This window comes from Scardinius erythrophthalmus, assembly GCF_964197995.2.
Source record: "Scardinius erythrophthalmus genome assembly, chromosome: 15".
Classification (NCBI taxonomy): Eukaryota; Metazoa; Chordata; class Actinopteri; order Cypriniformes; family Leuciscidae; genus Scardinius; species Scardinius erythrophthalmus.
In genome coordinates, this window is record NC_138235.1 from 20,628,783 (window position 1) to 20,643,312 (window position 14,530).

A 14,530-nucleotide genomic window follows, 5' to 3' on the forward strand; every position below is an offset into this window, starting at 1 on the left:
TGAGGTTCATTCTCTTGTTACGCAGCTCGTTTGAGCTTCAGCAAGAACCAATGAGGTTCATTCTCTTGTTACGCAGCACGTTTGAGCTTCAGCAAGAACCAATGAGGTTCATTCTCTTGTGTTACGCAGCACGTTTGAGCTTCAGCAAGAACCAATGAGGTTCATTCTCGTGTTACGCAGCACGTTTGAGCTTCGGCAAGAACCAATGAGGTTCATTTTCGTGTTACGCAGCTCGCTTGAGCTTCGGCAAGAACCAATGAGGTTCATTCTTGTGTTACGCAGCACGTTTGAGCTTCAGCAAGAACCAATGAGGTTCATTCTCGTGTTACGCAGCACGTTTGAGCTTCAGCAAGAACCAATGAGGTTCATTCTTGTGTTACGCAGCACGTTTGAGCTTCAGCAAGAACCAATGAGGTTCATTTTCGTGTTACGCAGCTCGCTTGAGCTTCGGCAAGAACCAATGAGGTTCATTCTCGTGTTACGCAGCTCGCTTGAGCTTCAGCAAGAACCAATGAGCTTCATTCTTGTGTTACACAGCACGTTTGAGCTTCAGCAAGAACCAATGAGGTTCATTCTCGTGTTACGCAGCACGTTTGAGCTCCAGCAAGAACCAATGAGGTTCATTCTCGTGTTACGCAGCTCGCTTGAGCTTCAGCAAGAACCAATGAGGTTCATTTTCGTGTTACGCAGCGCGCTTGAGCTTCGGCAAGAACCAATGAGGTTCATTCTTGTGTTACGCAGCACGTTTGAGCTTCAGCAAGAACCAATGAGGTTCATTCTCGTGTTACGCAGCTCGCTTGAGCTTCGGCAAGAACCAATGAGGTTCATTCTCGTGTTACGCAGCACGTTTGAGCTTCGGCAAGAACCAATGAGATTCATTCTTGTGTTACGCAGCACGTTTGAGCTTCAGCAAGAACCAATGAGGTTCATTCTTGTGTTACGCAGCACGTTTGAGCTTCAGCAAGAACCAATGAGGTTCATTCTCGTGTTACGCAGCTCGCTTGAGCTTCAGCAAGAACCAATGAGGTTCATTCTCGTGTTACGCAGCACGTTTGAGCTTCGGCAAGAACCAATGAGATTTATTCTTGTGTTACGCAGCACGTTTGAGCTTCAGCAAGAACCAATGAGGTTCATTCTCTTGTTACGCAGCTCGTTTGAGCTTCAGCAAGAACCAATGAGGTTCATTCTCTTGTGTTACGCAGCACGTTTGAGCTTCAGCAAGAACCAATGAGGTTCATTCTCGTGTTACGCAGCACGTTTGAGCTTCGGCAAGAACCAATGAGGTTCATTTTCGTGTTACGCAGCTCGCTTGAGCTTCGGCAAGAACCAATGAGGTTCATTCTTGTGTTACGCAGCACGTTTGAGCTTCAGCAAGAACCAATGAGGTTCATTCTCGTGTTACGCAGCACGTTTGAGCTTCAGCAAGAACCGATGAGGTTCATTCTTGTGTTACGCAGCACGTTTGAGCTTCAGCAAGAACCAATGAGGTTCATTTTCGTGTTACGCAGCTCGCTTGAGCTTCGGCAAGAACCAATGAGGTTCATTCTCGTGTTACGCAGCTCGCTTGAGCTTCAGCAAGAACCAATGAGCTTCATTCTTGTGTTACACAGCACGTTTGAGCTTCAGCAAGAACCAATGAGGTTCATTCTCGTGTTACGCAGCACGTTTGAGCTTCTGCAAAAAATAGTGATGTTTGTTCTTGCGTCTCAAGCAGGTTCGGTTGAGCTTCTGTTTATGTCCGTTGATCAATGTTTACATTTTAATGTTAAATGTTGCAATTTAAAAGAACTGTTTTCTATTTGAATCTATTTTAAACTGTAATTTATTCCTGTGATGACAAATTTGAATTTTCAGCATCATTACTTCAGTGTTCAGTGTCACATGATCCTTCAGGAAACATTCTGATACGCTGATCTGCTGCTCAGGAAACATTTCTTATTATTATCAATGTTGAATACAATTGTGTTGCTTTTTGTGGAATTTTTTTTCTTTAGGAATAGAGAAGGTATTCCCTATTCTAAAGGTAAAAAAACACAGCGAATATGTAGCAATGTAAAAAACAACTGCAACTTTTGATCTATTTAATGCATCCTAAGTGAATAAAAGTATGAATTTCTTACATCTTACTGACTCTAAATGTTTGAACAGTAGTGTTTAGTGTGTCCATACAACACAGGGAGATTCAAGAGCTAAAAGGAGATCCAGAAGAATGAGAATATAAATGAACAGTATGCGAGAAGCTGAAACATTTCTCACAGGTATCATGATAGAGCTGAAACATTAGCCTGAAGGCACAAAGTCACATACACAAACACTCACTCACGCACAATCAGATAAGATCCCTCTGTGTGTGTTAGGGGATTGAGGCAATATGGTTGGACTGACATCTAACTGTCCTAACCAAGGCCGTAACCAGGGTTTGAAAATTAGTGAGGTCCGAGGTGAGGTGCAGGGCCGGATTAAGAATTCAGAGGCCCCTGGGCACAATCAATGTCTTGTAGGCCCCCCCTTAGGCAGGCCTAATGTATAGTTTGTCCAAGGACATTTTAATTTTGCATTAAGAGTTTTAGTTTACTGACTTAAAAGGAACTTTGTTGTACTATGCTGGAGTAAAGTTCATAAATGATAGATCTTTCCCATATAGGATTTTGTAAAACTATGTTGGGTAAACCTCTGTCCCTCTAGGGGGGTTCGGGGGCATGCTCCCCCGCAAGAAAATTTTGTACATTTTAAGGTTAAATGCATCAATCTGGTGCTCTTTGAGAGCTCAAAATTAAGAGCTTCAACGGGCTTCAACCCATGAACTGTGCACAAATAAAAAACATTGACTTGTACCTGGACATTAAAGGGGGCTCAAACATATTTTTTAGTTATGATATGGAGTTTCAGTCTACATTACATTATAACTGGTGTTTTAGTATGCCAAACAATTAGTATAATAATATAATAATGATTTCTATAATTATTCCTATGACATAAAATCCATATAGCCTAATAAATGAAAATGAATATTTCAAAAGTATATTTTACATTACACTATAGGAAAATTACAATACTTTTGTCCTAATGTCTTCACTTGCAAGAAATAAACCCTTTGATCGCGTGAGCAAAGTGCGCACTTTTCTTTAAATCACGCAGCACAAACATAATGCCTATATAGGATACTTAAAGTCTTGTGCTGTTTTATAAAGCACAAAACCATATCACGGTTTCGATATTAGTTCGTTGGCAAAATATAACGCTAGAGACCTTTATGTTAGGCTATACATTTTACATCTCATGTGTATTGGGAAAAGGGAGAAGAGGGAGAAGAGCGAGTTCGGCAAAAGGCGGATTCGAACTCGAGTCGAACGCGTCAAAAGCTACTTAGTTTCAAGCACCTCACGCACGCCCAACGACCCGTGCAACTGTACACTGAAAACCCTAATAAGTTGATTGAACTTAATTGATTTGAGTAAACTCGTTGCCTCAATTTAATTGAGTAATGGGGTCTCCCAAAACGTGCATATTTAAGTTTACCTAACTTGGTGCTTATGTAGACTTGACTTAAATTGTTTAGTTCACCAAACTTGATGATTATTTAATGTACTTAAACAATAAAGTTCACTTAACTAATTGTTAATTTCAAGAATACTTGTATATTTAAGTAAACTCAACATGAAAATTTAACGGAAATTAGAATTTAATTCTAAATTTTAAAGTTATTATTTTTGACTGTAAGCTTTGTGCACACTGCACTTACATAAAACAATGAACAACATATTGATCCTTTGAGTCTTTATTGACCAAAATGTCAAATGGAAATGAGTCACACCCTGCACAAAGCTCTAAAGATAGCAACAATGTCCAACATTAAGTATAACTACATCAATTGTACAACTCTGATCACTTAAACATTACACTTAAGTCTCACATTTGTGTTAATGTACTGAACATGTAAACGTAATGTATACATTCTTTTTACATTTACATTAATTTGTAGAACATTCTCACAGTGGTATTAAAGTCTCACAGTGACGCTTTTTTAAACAAAAAGCTGGTTTGCCAGAGACTGCAATTTAGGCTTGAGAGAATTCTGTCCAATTGACATTAGCACACGCTGGATGAAATCAAACATGTTGGCAAGTGATTTTGGGTAATTCAGGTCTAGTGCGTGGATCAGACCAAAGAGGAGACACATAGCCATCACCACTTGACCTTCAAGTATTATTCCAATCATACAAGTTAAATACAAGGAATTGTGGGGCTGGAGTTCAGTGTCCTCAAATAAGATGCCCACTGGCACATCAAGGATGGAGTTGCGATGATCAGACACCTAGTGAAAAAACAGGCATAAATAGAGTATTGCGATCAGGTATCAAATGTTTATCAATGCATGTTTATCAGAATGTGCACTAGATTTATTAAAAACACAAATCACTAACCCTAATCCCAAATTATATGGACAAGTATGCATTTGACTTTACAAAAATGTACATGTTTCCAGCAAAGACAATACTTTTTTTAAGTATGCAATATAAATATGTTTATTAATTTGAAGACTTGGCCACATTTGTATTTTAAAGGAATAGTTCACCCAAACATTAAAATGCACTCACTCTCAGGCCATTCAATATATAGAGGATTTTTTTTTTGTCTGAAACGATTTGGAGAACTGTAGCCTCACATCACATCACTTGCTCACAAATTGATCCTCTGTTGCGAACGGGTGTTGTACGTAAGAGTCCAAAGAGCGAACGTGTGGATTAATTGTGGATTATTGTGATGTTTTTATCAGCTGTTTGATGAGTTTGAGCACCCGTTCGAATCAATTTGTGAGCAAGTGATGTAATGCTAAAGTTCTCCAAATCTTTTCAGATGAAGAAACAAACTTATATTCCTCTTGAATAGTCTGAAAGTGAATAGTCCTGCAAATTTCCATTTTTGGCTAAACTATTGCTTTAAAATCAACATGATTTTCAAATGCTTGACAAATGCTTAGACTAATGGGAGCACAGGTGTAATTTTAATGTAAACAGGTTAAGAACAGATGCACTTACTAAACATGACTTGAAGAAAGAGTCGTCATCATCTCTAAGCATGATGGGTAGTCCTCGAATCACAAGGGTTCGGACCTCCGTTGGCTGGGCTGACTTCAGAGGAAAACACGAAATTCCATTAACGCCACAACAACAACTAATCAATATATTTGAAGCACTTTTATGAGAATATACGATTAAATGCTGACAAAATGAAATGCTTTTAAAGGGATTGTTTCCCCAAAATGAAAATTCTGTCATAATTTAGTCACCCTCAATTTATTCCAAATCTGTATAAATTTAATAAAATCTGCTTCAGTGCAGGGCTCAGAAATTCTGTGGTGCTATTTCCCGATCATGTCCCAAGTGTGTTTTTGCATGAATTTTTGCCAGATGAACTTTTAAACTACTTATGGAGTTGAATGTACTAAGACAGTCATTGTGTAGGCATGGAAAAGGTACAGTTTTTGTATGACCACCATGTTTTAAATGATAATGTTTGAGAAGTTCCCCTCTTTTTGCAGAGTTAAAAATACAGCACTTACATTTCCACATGTTCTTGTCTCAGATCACCTGTAACAGAAAAACAATTGAAAATAGTAGCTATAGTAACAATGTTCTTATAACTTATGATAGATACTTTACGAAATACTACGTTTTACAAGTCAAAATACCAAATAAGTAGATTTCTCAATCAATCAGAAATGTATAATGAAAATATTGTCAATTACTGGTGAAACAGACAAAGTTTGCCCGGGAAAAATAACACACATGGTCTAAGCAGTAACGTTAGCTGCCATGTTCTTTCTTGCACAGAAAAAAAAGATCATCAAATATGTATCTCACAGGTAAAATAAGAAAAAAGCTGTTGACATTTCAATAATCATACCATCACAAAATCATGAAGAAAATATCGTTAAGTAATGTCGAGGTTGTCAAAGTTTGACCAAAAAAAAAAAACATCACTAACGTTACGTTAGCTGGTCTCAACTGTTGCCGAAAATTACATGATTACACAATGATTAAGTTTATATTTTACTATTACTAATAAAATAAAGAACCGTTTGATATCGCAGTTTGTATATCATCACAAAACCATCAATAAAATAATGTTAATTAGCTGCTAGTGGTTAACGTTATGTTGGAAAAGTTTGACCAGGAAATATTGTAATCAACGTTATGGCTGCGTTCTCTTTTATTATAGAACCGTGCAAGGATTTAAATAAACATTCAGTTTTAAAAAGTCACACAAAATAACTTTGTATCTTAATAATTGTACTTACCGAGAATGGTACAAAAAGAAAAACTCCCGTAGCCGTGACGTCTTGAAATTGGTTTCAGCAACAGACCATGCGAAAATCACCAATTTTGTAATCCACCAATCAGTGCATTAGTTCTCTTGTTGCCAGGCAGAACTACTTGCGTGGCCAATCGCATCAAAGGAAGACCAGAGAGAGCCATTTTAATTAAACTGATTTGAAATGAATTTGATTTAACGTTAAACATAATGTGTCCTCGCTGTATTTCTGTTATTTTGTATATTTTTTAATGAGACTTGGGAGGTGGCTGTGAGGAACTCTTTCATGCATTTTGGCACGTGGCATATGTTCACGTGCCTGTTTATACAAATGTATGAGCTTGTATTAAAAAGGCTACTGAAAACTGTGCAAGTATTACAAAAACACTTGTATATGAGTATTAAAGTTTATTTATCAAGTTTAAAGTATCAGTTTTTTTTTTTTTTTTTTTAATAAGTTTATTTCCATTACAATCAATAATTGTAATATAATGAAAGCCATTTGTTTTCTGGTAAAACAAGAATGACACCTTGCACTGAAAGCATGTATGAATGTATTATCATTTCACAGTCAAGAAAACAACATTTGTGAAATTGACCTTTTGTAAGGATTAATCATGATTTTGAGCTCACAGCACTTGAAATCTTAAGTTTATGTATTTTGAAGGTAAATAAGTTATTTGAACTTATATTTTTGAGTGACAGGGCCAAAATGCAAAATTTAAAGTAATGTTTAGTCAAGTAAACTTGATTGTTTAAGTAAAGACAACATTAGGGTTTACAGTGTAGCTATTTAGTTGTGGGTGCCTTTTTTGCTAAAAAGACAGGCACTTAGTGCAAATTATACGCGCCATTATCGGAAATGTAAAAGAAAAAAAAGTTTATTGGCACTTTTTGGTCATTTCATGACTTTCAAATTGACATCAACTACGATGCTGTTGCATCATGCTTGTAGTTTCTTTTGCGCTTTATTTATAAATTATAATAAAGTGACATAAAGCGCTCTGCCGCATTTTTTACAGTCTATGCTCACAACACGCTCTCAAGCCCCGTTCACTGATCTACCTTCTCGCAGCGACATAAATTGCAAACACACATATGACGCGGTTTAAACGGCTAATTAATCATTCAGAGAGCTTGAAATTTTATTTTTGAATATAAAAAAATGACCGAGGTCCGGACCTCGGTGACCTCATAGCTGGCTACGGCCATGGTCCTAACCCCTTGACCACCTCACAAAATGGAGTCATTTTTTTTAGATAATTCACTCAGCCATCTGTTTTACCGACTGTGTAAACTGTCCTTGCTGTTGCTGGAGGAGAGTGGAGAGCGGAGAGCAGGGGTGATTGAACAGATATCAGCCCCTCTCCCTCAACATGATGAGGCTTTTAAGACAGCACTTATAGAATGGAATATAGAGTAAACATCAAACAGAGAAGCAGCAGATTATTTCCTTTAAACAAGCAGGAGAGTTTTCCAATTTCCCAGCAGAAATGTTTAAATCTATTAACTGTAGTAAAGACGTCACAGGTGAATGCAAATCTTCCTTGAAACAGGAATGTGAAATACAATTATCAGTGTTTTGTTCTTAACATTTCTGTCACATTTCTAGTAGGATGGATGGATGGATGGATGGATGGATGGATGGATGGATAGATAAAGTAGTTAAGTAGTTAAAAACAATGAAATTCAATAAAGCTGAAGATGCGCATATAGCCTACACACAAACACCCATTTCATATGGCCGCTGTTAAAGCAGCTTTTGTTAGATATTAGATATCTCTGGTGGCTGTGAAGCTGACTGTGAAGGTCAGGTCTTTCATGTCAGTCTCACACAGAACAACCTCTCCATATGTCACTGAGTGATCAAGATTAGAGAGCGTCAAGAAGACAGTCAGTTCCCCTCTGACACCCTCTCTCTCTCTCTCACACACACACACACACACACACACACACACACACACACACACACACACACACACACACACACACACACACACACACACACACACACACACACACACACACACACACACACACACACACACACTTACTTCACACCTACAGTATATCAACATAAACAAATCAAGTGAAAAAACAGGCATTGCATTTCTATGAAAAAAATCAAGGCATAGTTTTGGTTTTAACATTGTGGTTTTAACATTTAACATTATGCAGATGTAAGTGGAAGTATACGCGATCAAAAAACAAAGTCTATAGGTTATATACTTGTTAACTTATACACTGTAAATCTCCATTTAAAGTCACACATTCTGTGATTATGTAAACTGACCCCTGGTTTCACAGACACGGCTTATAGTCCTAGACTAAAATGCATGTTTGAGCTGGTTTAACTGAAAGCAACTTGCAATGACATTTCTTAAAATATATCAGTGCCATTGTTTTGTGTCAAGATGCACACCGGTAATGTTTTTTTCTAATGCATGTTTATAAAAACTATTTAATTTGTTCTTATTGAACTAAGGCTTAATCCTGGCTTGATCAAAGCCCTGTCTGTGAAACCAGGAGTAATAATCACAGAGACTAAAACTTTTTTTGTACTGATTTTATTCCCCTAAACAATCATGTTATGAGAATGTGCATGCTTATGCATCTTGAGTATGATGCATATTATTAAGTAATATGAAACACTTCACCCAAAAAAGGGGGATTTGGAATAACATGAGGATGAGTAAATGATGAGTGAACTGTCTTTTTTGAACCATTAATGCACAACATATGAAAACAATGGATACAAAATATCACTTCACAACATGAAATGGAAATTTTTACCTAAATAAAAAGAATATTGAAACATAATATAAGTTTCCTGGGGGCAACACTGGAATGAAACGAACCAAAGAATTGTATTGAAATTGAGTAATGGATAAAAAGTTTAAAATAGCAAAGAACTAAATATTAGTGTAACAGACTTTAATGCATTTTTAACTTTGACTTTATAATAAAATAAAATAAATTATGGAAATAATTAAAGTGCAGAAACTTTAATTATGGATTGCATAAAAAAATTGACAAGATTTTGAAATGGCCACCATGATTCAGTGTGACAATGATGAAGCTCTTCATTTGTTGTTAGTTAAAAAAAAGTCATTATGGTGTTTCTAGAAGATTGTCCATCAAAACAGGAAGTCTATAACAACAAAACAAAATGGGAGGGAACAACATGTCGAGATCTGTGAAAGCCATATTACAGACAAGATGTGATCTTACAGTTTTTTTCAGTCGCTAACAAGCGTTTGTCCAATCAGTTGTCACATTTTCAAAACTCTAAACACAATTAGCACAGCATCGGTCTTTTGTGGCCATACCATTCACACATTTCTTGTCGTTTTCACACAATATGCAGTCAGTGAACACATTTCCACAATGCTTACATTTTCTTAACAGACAAGCTATACCTCCCAACAAAATGATGGATTGTTTTTGTAGTATTTACAAATGTTAACACACAACATCCCACAATAGCAAAAACAATATTCCAAACCTTAGATACAGTATGGACTGCATTTATTTATTTACCATTTACATGAAACTTTTACCATTTTTGTAAATTTCATGATTTTAGCAAAATGTGATTTTGATTGCTAGCAAAATGTGTTGCTTTTGAACAATGTCATGAAGAAACAAGCTTTTCTTTCTGGAGTAATGATGCTGAAAATTCAGCTTTTCATCACAGGAATAAATAACATTTTACACAATTTATTACATGACATACATATTTTTAAACAGAAATCAGTTATTTCAAATTGTACTACAGTAATATTTCACAATATGAAAGTTTATAAAATCCTCTGCTTCTGCAATGATATCAGTTCAAAAACAGTATCTCAGTGAGAGAGTCAAGGAGCTACAACGACAATATGTCCAGGTATAGTGTATATTCAATTCAATGTCCAGTTCTATAAGCTTTGCACTTTGCAAGTAGGTAACCTACACAGCAATAGGTTACAGTACAGTATAGTATACAGTAAATGACATGATTTACATAAACTTTGTTTTGAGAATTATGGAATTGGAGGCCAACAGGCCCCTCATGAATTTATATACATAGATGAGGCAGGATTCAATCTGGCCAAAAGGCGTTGACCTGGACAAAATGTAATGTGGAGGTGGAAGGTTTATGACCATCAGCCACATGAGCAGATGTCCCTCCTTGAAGTCATGGATGCTGGCTCCAAGGGTGGATCCGACATACCAAGCAGTTTTATCCCAGGTGCATCGCCTTGGATGATATCAGATGTGATCTTGATGAAAACATGCCTAACCCTGAAGATCGCAGACATTAGATACAGTAATTTTATGTTTTTTTTGCTGTTGTTTTTTTGTTCAGAATGCTCTTGTGTGTTTCATGGATATTTTGTTCACTGTAAGCAATACTGTAAAACTTTTTCTGTTCTATCAAACCGTGTTTCTACTGTACCTCCTGTAGTAAACAGTAAAGGAATAAAAACTGATTTGCTTTTTACTGGAATGCTTATGAATGTGAAAGTACTGTACATGTGGACAGTTCCCAACCAAGAATTTAGTGTAAAATGGTGGATTGCACGTTTTGCATGCAAATACCTGTAAAACTGAAACATAAAAGTCTATGCAGTTTTAGTAATGTCAACAATAGCCAGGATTTTGAAACCTGGTGTACTTTGATTGACTGCATGTACCTTGTGAAGTGAAAACAAGTGTTATTCTTTGACAGAAAAATTTAATTTTGAGTCAGATTTCCAGTGTTTTGGTAAAGTTAGTGTGTGCGCAGAGAAACATGTTTTCTGTTTTGAAATGAAGAGTTAGTATATATTTAACAAAATGTGTTTTTGAGAAGACAATTAACCATTTGGCCAATTGTGTTTTGTAGGTGTGAGTCTGTGTTAAGAGTTTAGAAAAAGTATCTTAAGTATGGGTAAGTGCTTGTTAGCGATTGAAAAAAACTGTAACATGAGAGATCTAGAGCAGGAGAGACAAAGAAAAGCTGAGAGGCCTTGTCTAATCTGTGTGACTAAAATGACTTCTTGGATGAGAGTGTGAACTCCTCTCCACAGAGACTGACAATCACTAACACAGGAGGCACAACATAACAAGAGGGGAAAAATGGGATCGGAAGATGACGACAATTACTCACAAAGCATGTCAAAAATGTTTGAAGAGTAAAAACAGTAAAGGATGTATATATATATATATATATATATATATATATATATATATATATATATATATATATATATATATATATATATCCAGTACCAGTCAAAAGTTTGGAAACATTACTATTTTTAATGTTTTTGAAAGAAGTCTCTTATGCTCATCAAGCCTGCAGTTAAAAAAAAAAAAAAAAAAAACAGTAATATTATGAAATATTATTACAATTTAAAATAATGGTTCTCTTTTTTAATAAACTTTAAAATGTAATTTATTTTTGTGATGCAAAGCTGAATTTTCATCAGCAAGTACTCCAGTCTTTGGTGTCTTATGATCCTTCAGAAATCATTCTAATATGATGATTTGATACTCAGTTATTATCAATGACGGAAACAGTTGTGCTGTTTAATATATTTTTTTGGAATACTTTTTTCAGGATTCATTGATGAGTAAAACGTTAACAGCATTTATTCATAAAAACAGCATTTATTCAAAATAAAAACATTTCTAACAATATAAATCGTTACCATCACCTTTTATCAATTTAACGCATCCTTGTTGAATTAAAGTACTAATTTCTTAAAAAAAAATAGTTATTGTTCCCAAACTTTTGAATGGTAGTGTATATTGTTACAAAAGATTTCTATTCTAAATAAATACAGTTCTTTTTAACTTTTTATTCATCAAATAATCCTGAAAAAAGTATCTCAGGTTATAAAAAAAAATATTAAGCAGCACAACTGTTTCCAACATTGATCATAAATCAGCATATTAGAATGATTTCTGAAGGATCATAAGACACCGAAGACTGGAGTACTTGCTGATGAAAATTCAGCTTTGCATCACAAAAATAAACTACATTTTAAAGTATATTAAAAAAGAGAACCATTATTTTAAATTGTAATAATATTTCATAATATTACAGTTTTTTTTTTTTTTTTTTAACTGCAGGCTTGATGAGCATAAGAGACTTCTTTCAAAAACATTAAAAATAGTAACGAATAGTAAAAATAGTAAGTTCCAAACTTTTGACTGGTACTGTCTATATATATATATATATATATATATATATATATATATATATATACATATATACATAAACATATATATATATATGTACATATATATATATTTTTTTTATTTTTTTATTTTAGCAAATATCAACCTCCTGAGACCCAGAAAAAATATTTTTTGAGGTTTTTTTTCTCCCCATGTCATCACATTGTTAAGAGCATAAGAAACAAATGGTAAAAAAAGTGTAGTGGACACCATGACTCAGTTGTTTAAAAAATAAAATGACATGAAATTATATATATGCATAGGCAAAAACAATGGGATTTTTTTTTTTTTTTCAGTCACCAATTAATTTTGGGGTTTCAGGATTTTTTTTAACCAAAATTTGTATAAAGATGATTCTCAACTCTGTTATAAAAGATATAACGGAATTAATTGATACACCATTTTAATTTATGCAATATGTGGGTAAAATGGTCATACATTTAATATTCCCATTCAATGCAATCTACTATATCCAATGTGCACATTAATGCGTTCTTGGAGCAACATTTAATGAAAAACGAAGTGTAAAAATTGGAGTAATAATTAGCAACATTTTTATAATAATATCTAATATTTCATAGGAATATTGATGTATAATTTATTTTCATATTCACTTGTTGTATCTCCCAAATGCCTGATAAACATGATTTAAGTCCTGATGTCCTCTACAGTGGACATGAATGAAATCAATGCCCTGTTCTGTAACAGAAAGTCATTTTTTGATTTGAAACCCAATAATGTTTTCCTGAGATGTTGGTTTATGAAATACATTTTGAAAAGTAGTCCGATTTAAATTATAATTACAATCTATTATCATATTTCCATAGGAGTGCTACATTTGATCACTAAATTAATGTCAGACATTTTTAAAGACCAAGGAGAAGTTGTTTTCATGGTGAAACCTCCAAACATTTGATATCTCTGAAAAGCCCTGAATGTGCTCTTTACAGGACACCCAGGTTGTGACGTGTGACATGGTGTCAGATAAATTCACTAAAATATAATGTCCACTACAGTGAACAAAAGTCTATTCCTGGGCCTAGGAGGAAATATTAAAGCAGAAAACTGTCTACATCTCTTCTGTGAAGTCAGTAACACTGTGACACTGATTTCTCGCATGGCTTGATGTTGTGGTAGATTTTTCTTCTTTCGCACCTGCGCATCTCCAGTCGACACCAAGCGCCTACAGTCGACACTTAATATCTGTATCGTGGGCATCTACAGTCGACACTTAAAGGGACACTAGGCAAGTCTGAGTGTTTTTTTCTCTATGAAGCTCCCCCTCACTGTAAAAACTAAAAGAGCCTCAAATATCCTATCGGATACTCAAGGAACTTAAAAATGTAATTTAAGTGCCTCAAAGCTCTTTCTCCTATAGTCAGGGGCGGACTTTACCATTAGGCAAAGGTCGGCAATTGCCTTGGGCCCCAAGCTACCTAGGGGCCCCCAAAATGCCCCATTAATTTATGCTTACGTTTTTTTTTTTAATTTTTTTTTTTTTAATTTTCGCAAATTATATATTTCTAAATCTCCATTTGCGAAAAATGGCATCAAATCATTAGTCGCAGAAAGGAGGGGGCCCCCCACCTCACTACATTGGACTATTCCATTATCTCACGCATCTGCGAAAGTGACAAGGCTGTATTGCGACAAAAAACTGACAGAGAAAAAGAAGTGATTGACAGAGTGTACAGAGTAGAGTAAAAATGAAGCGAAGCTACACAAGCGGTGCTGAAAAAAGGAGGAAAAATTGCAGAATAAGGTAACAAACTTTTTTGTGATGCCCGCTGACAATGACAACAACGATACAGGAAATACACAAACAGAGCAAGATGAGTCTAAACGTGAAAATGAAAAGTTTCGAAGTTACCCAAGCGTCTCAAATAAAAGAAAAAAAAGACTCAGATACTGTAAGTAGGCTATTTGGGAAAGCTGCCAAAGATGACAAACTTTTTTATGGCTAGGAACAACAAACGTCCAACGCACAGAAAGATCGTGAAGCAAA

The 14,530-nt window shown here is 35.3% G+C and overlaps 1 long non-coding RNA gene across 1 annotated transcript; it reads right to left on the bottom strand.

The window, feature by feature from the left end:
• Nucleotides 1–3,764: 3,764 nt before the first annotated feature.
• LOC308702855 lies at nt 3,765–6,390 on the bottom strand. The gene is made up of 4 exons (XR_014031658.1): nt 6,302–6,390; nt 5,564–5,591; nt 5,040–5,132; nt 3,765–4,315 (listed from the first exon to the last, which is right to left on the bottom strand). It is a non-coding gene; the product is annotated as an uncharacterized lncRNA (long non-coding RNA).
• Nucleotides 6,391–14,530: the final 8,140 nt, after the last annotated feature.